The sequence below is a fragment of the Chinchilla lanigera genome, unplaced genomic scaffold, assembly GCF_000276665.1.
Source record: "Chinchilla lanigera isolate Chin_1 unplaced genomic scaffold, ChiLan1.0 scaffold00069, whole genome shotgun sequence".
NCBI lineage: Eukaryota > Metazoa > Chordata > Mammalia > Rodentia > Chinchillidae > Chinchilla > Chinchilla lanigera.
Window position 1 is genome coordinate 580,157 of NW_004955470.1, and position 6,231 is coordinate 586,387.

Genomic DNA, 6,231 nt, shown 5'->3' on the forward strand with positions numbered 1-6,231 from the left:
AAATTTCTTAAAAAAATTAGTTCCAAGTATGTAGAACATATTTGGCCCAATTTCTTTAAGTCTCCCTTTAGATTACTGAGAAGTTTCTTTTATTTTCACTAATTTACTATCTTAGTATGAAATAAACTAGCACAGACTTGGAAAGTTAAACTGGCTCAATCAATTTTCTTCATTGATTACTACTCTTCTATACAGACAGGATAATGAAATCATAAATGGCTTTGGAGTCTATCCTCAACTATTCCTACACTCTACAATCAGGGAAATCCTTTACAGCCAACTGAAGAGAACACAAGAAGCTTAATAGCAAGCTGAGTTTGTGAAATATATTTATTATAACAAATTTTTTAGCACAAAAATTGCTCACTGCACATAATCTCAGAAAAGTGATCAAACAGCTGATGTTAGCGTATGGGAAAGGGGTGGAGTGAGAAGTCACCGATAAATTAAAAACTGGCAAATATCTGCAAAAGCAGAAACACTCTTTAGAGGTGAGAAGAAACAATGAGATGTCACCATTTTGAAATACACTAAAAACTAAAGGCCATGTTACTAAAAATTCAGGCTGAAAAATGCAGTAATCACATAGCAACTCCAAAACTTATTCTTAAAAACTATAAAGCAAAAGAAACCCGTGAAAACAATCGTTATTTTTCATGTGTTCAAACAGTGACTCTTACAAAAGATGCAAATTTGTTTCAAATGAAAAAATATCCCTATAGGAAAGACTCGTTCCACAGACGATATATACTCCATTAGCAATGTCATTAACAGTATACGAACACAGGCATACATTCTTAAAAATCAGGTCTGAAAGGTCAATATAAATACTGACTGGGGGTAGTGTTTCACACTCCAAACTCCAGCAGTCAGCTGAGTCCTCTCCCGACGCTACAATTTGTAAAAATCTTAACTGTGCAGTGACTCGAGTTTTCGTAACTTCAGTATCGCGTTAGAGGGCAATGCATCTTGGCTTAAAGCATTTGTTCTATCTGAAGGCCCGAACAGTACTCGACCACGATGATTAAATACATAAAAGGATGGGTGATTCCTTAGAGTGTCAAATCTCTTATTCTTCAGTTCTGAAGTGGCATTCAAGTCTTTAAACTCCCCGGCGATATGAACTACACCGTAACATGTAACTGCAAAGGCCAGAAGCGTCTGAAGAATTATATCCACCGGCAACGATTCATCTTCCTTTTCTGTTAATCGCATATAAGAACGATGCTGCGCAGCGGAAAAGGCGGCATGGGCGAGGGCAAAAAGGGCAAAGCCTACCAGTCCCTTCCACAGCGCCGGCGCCATGACTCTGAAAGCGCACAGGACAAAAGGAAAGAGAAGTGCAGCGGAATCTTTCCTTCTTCCACCGGCGGAGTCGGCTGTTCCTTCTTCTACCGGCGAAGTCGTTGGTTCCTTCTTCCACCCGCAAAGTCGTTCCTCCTTTCCAACCGGAATCCTCCTTCCTGCCACGGCGGTCGTCCGCATGGCGTCGCAGAAAGATAGCGTCACAGAAGCGTGTACGCGCAGAGGCGCCGATGACGTCATCAAGCCGCTGCCCGCACGGCTGCGCAGAAAGATCACCTAAAAATTCCTTAACTGCTGTGATAGTTTCATAAGTAATATTTTAGATCAACAATATTACATAGTACTATTTTAATGGAATATATTAAAGTATTTTGGGTGACACATTTATTAATGGAATGTGAAAATTATTCATTATGAAGTATGTTTTAGTCACCATCATGTCTTCGGTTGGCATTTTGTAATAATGACATGCGAGAGCTATGAAGGACAGAAAATAAACCTTTTCAGGTGAGCTGAAATTTATCAGTCTTTATACCCATGTGTTGTTTAAACTTAAGTGTCCTTGGGAACTGCATGTCAGCCCAGGCAAGGGGACCCTGCAGTGGGAGATAATCCAGCTGAAAAATGAAATGTACACAGAGAAGTCAGGAAACTAGACACAAGCTGAACTTTTAACACCTGTCTGGGCCTCACCCTGCAAAATTGGTTCAGGTTTAACATGATCAAAGTAAAAGATGTTACATTTTCATGAGGTTATTTCAGTGATGCTGCAGTCCCTTACAAACTGCATCCATTGCATCCCTGTGTATCTTCTCAGCCCCATGCTTTCCTTGTTGTCAACATCCTCTTTATCTTGACTATGTCTCTTGAATTACCGTTTTCCCTCATTTATAGATATATAGTGAGGAAGATTCAACTTTTGGAAGCTCCTGTATGCCCTACAGGGTTAATGACAAAGTGTGTTATGACCTCAGGTGCAGTTGGACAGGCACTACATCAGTCACTGAGTCACTAAAGACTGAGAGCCCTGCATGATACACAACTTCCTTACGTGCTTGAGGTGATTTGAGGATACAACATTGAAATGCAAGCAGGATTCCCTTCACCTCTGATTCTTCCCCAGTAGTACATCTATCTTAGTCACTTTCTCACTGATGAAACTCAATACCAGGCACTAACAAATTAATGGAGGAGAGCTCACGGTTTTAGAGGTTTCAGTCCTTAGCAGAAACCCCATAGAGGTGTGCCTGCTTTGGACGAAAGCTGCTCCTGTCATGGTGTCTGGAAGGGAGATATGCCCTTCCAAGTCACTCCTCAGTGATCCACCTCTTCCCAACCAAGCCCAACCTCCCAACTTCATGATTAGCTATAGTGCCCCCATGAGTCAGTCACCCTTCAAAAGCCCTGCTTTTGAGTGCAAGAGGCTATGGTGAGATATCCAACCAGAAACCGTAACAACATCTCAGTTTTTGTTTGAGTTCATAGCTCAACCCCAGCTCTGGCAGTGTATGAAATACTGCTTCCTATTAAACCCACAGCCAACCTTTTCCTGTCACTTGTATTAGTCCTGCAGGTGATTTGGACAGTAAGAGAGATACCAGAGCACTAACTAGGATGAGATTTTAGTAGAAAGGTCTCAACTCAAATTTCATATATGATCTTTTTTCTTACTAATATAAGAAAATGCTTACTAAGGTAAGTATTCATAGCTACAAGTCTGGATGAATTAGAGTTGATACTTTTTGTTCTCTTGCCTTGTTTGGGACACTTACGTTTGAAAACAAAGTATCTGGCTTGGCACAGACAAAGATCCCACTTGTAAAAGGGGAATCTAGCTGACAGGAATAGAACACAAAGCCGGTATTTTCCCTGGAATAATTCTTATGGGTCGATTCATTGTTAAGGCTGTGAATGTTTGCTCATATTTCATTTACTGACACTACCCCAAATATTAATAGATTTTCCATTTGGCAGTAATTGGCTTTTAATTTTATTAATTAAGTTTATTGGCATTCATGTTCTGGATATTTCACATTGTCACAGCAGAAATTCAGAGTCACTGGGTGTTGTGGCTCACATGTTGCTCAAGGTGACTGACTCTGCAGTGTTGGATGCATATTCTTTAATTCCTCTTCTCAGACTGCATCTACAAAACCTTTTAAATTCAACAATACATTTGTTAACACAATATCTTTACATACTGTATAAAGTTTCTTCTGTTTCAGAATTTAAGAATTACATTTAGGTACTTTACTATAAAAATTTTGCCAGGCAACTGTAAGACCAAGCAGAAATGATATATTGGAAATTCAATTGCACCTTCCTTGGAATTTATTTTCTCCCATAGGCTGTCATCTCAAATGCACTTTATATCATTAACCATAAGGGAAACCTTGTTCTGTTGCTTTATTCTTTCTGTTTCCAATTTGCCTGTGAATATTTAGAGGTTCATTTCTACTGCAGTGAATACCCATAATAACAGCTGGATGAGAGTCCTGAGCTTACCCCCAAAGTTTGCTATGAAATACCTTGCTTTTTTTTTTATAATTTTCCCATTACTGTAGTATATTGATAGTCTTTGGAAACAAAAGACATCATTCCTTTTACAGCATTGTTTTTCACAGTGATATTTCCATTTACAAAATGTAGTAATTCTCCATCTCTGAAAATTAGATGAGTGCTATTTTAAACAGATCATATCAAGTTATGACAAAACTGACTTGACCCATCATTAGGTCATATTTAAATTTGGAAGAGATTTTTAAGGAAAATTTATTGGAGGTCTAATTTTTCTATGTGATCACAACAAAAGTAAAGAATAGACATTCATTTTTAGGTAATCAAAATCTGAAGTTAAAATATCAACATTAATTTTGTTTGAAACATTAATAACAATATAGTAGCAAACACAGTATTTAAGATAAATTATGAAATGAGAAATTCTTAACTTGACAAAGAAAAGTCTCAAATAATTCACAGATATATGGAGGAAACATCATTCTCAGTTTATTCTGCCTTCAAAGCTCATGTGTGGATTTATCAGAACTCAGTTTTCACTCGGAAAATGGTAATGGAAGTACAAGAAACTCTAGGCTTTGGAATCTTATCACTGCTGTGAATTTACAAAACCATATTTGAATAATTAAAGCTTGAATATTGTTTTACAAATTACACTGGGCCATCTTCAGAGGATAGTGTGTATAGAAAACTTTCTCAAACCACATAAATGGAAAGGTAGTACTGTGCAAGTTGTCAAGGAGAGGAAAGAAGTTAAATATGTGGGAAAACACCAATTTTCCAATGTTACTTGGTAATACACTGTGACCAACTTGCCTCAACCTGGTAATTTTGAATATGTATTCAGCTTCTCTAGCCACTCATCTATGGAAATAGTCTGGTTGCTATGCTGACAAAATTTTTCCTTGACAGTCAGGATGAGGTTCTTTCAGCTCTCCTTGATATCGTGGGTGGCTGCTCACAAGTCACGTGGACCACCTCACTCTCCTACTGCTTCTGCCATGCAGGGCTGCTGCGAAGACAAGTGAGGCACATTTGGAGTCTGAGTTACGGCTGAGGCACAGAGAGACAGAGAAAAGCAACTCATCTCCTAAGTTCTCCACCTTCTGCCTCTCAGAAAGACACAGAGAATCTGCTGTGCTGCTCCCCATGAAAGTAACACATGAGGGCAGCTGGGCCACCCCAACTGGATTGTACTGCTCTGGAAGGAAGTTATGAACCTTGCAGTAAGCAATAAACTCCAACATTCTCAGCCTCCACCCTACTGATTTTAACCGTGAAATCTCCCATACACTCTGCCAATGAATGTTTCTGGAATCCAGAGGTTCAGCTTGGAAACTTCATGGATCAGGAATTAAGGAGACTGGCTTGGCTTCTGAAGGTCACAATGTAAATTAATCAGTGGTACAGAGCATCTGACTGAACTTGCAGAAAACAGAGGCCACCTCTCCAAGGGTAAGAAGGAGGGAGAGTGGAGTGTGGTTCATCACAGTGTCCCCACTGGATCATGAAATAATAAGGGAGAAGTACAAAGTCACATACAAATCATATTAGCCATTCCATCATTTGTCTTTTTGTATTTATATCGTTATTTTTTAATTCACAACATATAAAATTAAAAATTAACTTGCTACTAAAATTACAAGGTAAAATTAGCCTCTTTCTTGCTAAAAATGTTCATTAAAGCAGTGTCTATTGTTGGGTGATTTCCAAATCTCACGGAACTGAATATTCAACTCCTTTCCCTTGAGTGAAGAATATATGCTTGGAACGCATGGTTAACATAAACATGACAGGCAATGTGACCCTTCCGCCAGGTTCTCCTTCCTCACCTCCTTCCAGCCATTACCAAGGACCCTGAGCATTAGCAACTCCTGGAGATGAACAGGAAACCTCATTTTGAGAAGCTGAACTGAGGATTTCTGATCAACAAAAGCAAGATAGCTCTGAGATTTTATCTCAGTCATATAAGGAAAGATAGTCCTTGGACAGTGTGCTATTCCTAGATGGATGAGGTGGATTGAAACAACAAAGTTGGCAAAGTTTTAAAAGACAACAGGAGGACAGGGGTATCTCCTGTGAGCAAAGTACTATAAAAATACCTCTTGGAACTGGGCATGGTGGCACACATCTATAATCCCAACACACTGGGAGATTGAGACGAGAAGACTGAAAGTTTGAGCTGACCCCACACAGTAGGAGAATATAATTTAAAGATTTTTTCAAAGTTGTTTGGGTTTCTCTCTCTGTGGACTCAGATGACCAAGATGCCAAGAGAGACAACTCATGGTTTCTAGTCAGTACGCTTCCGGCTCTTACAAACACCCACATAAGTTTGGCAATATTGCCTTCCTGGTGTTAAAGACACAATGTGTCAACTATTGTAACTGTTGTACTAACCTGTTTTGA

The 6,231-nt window shown here is 39.1% G+C and overlaps 1 pseudogene; it reads right to left on the reverse strand.

The window, feature by feature from the left end:
- Window positions 1–312: 312 nt before the first annotated feature.
- Window positions 313–1,512, reverse strand: LOC102016799 (annotated as a pseudogene).
- Window positions 1,513–6,231: the final 4,719 nt, after the last annotated feature.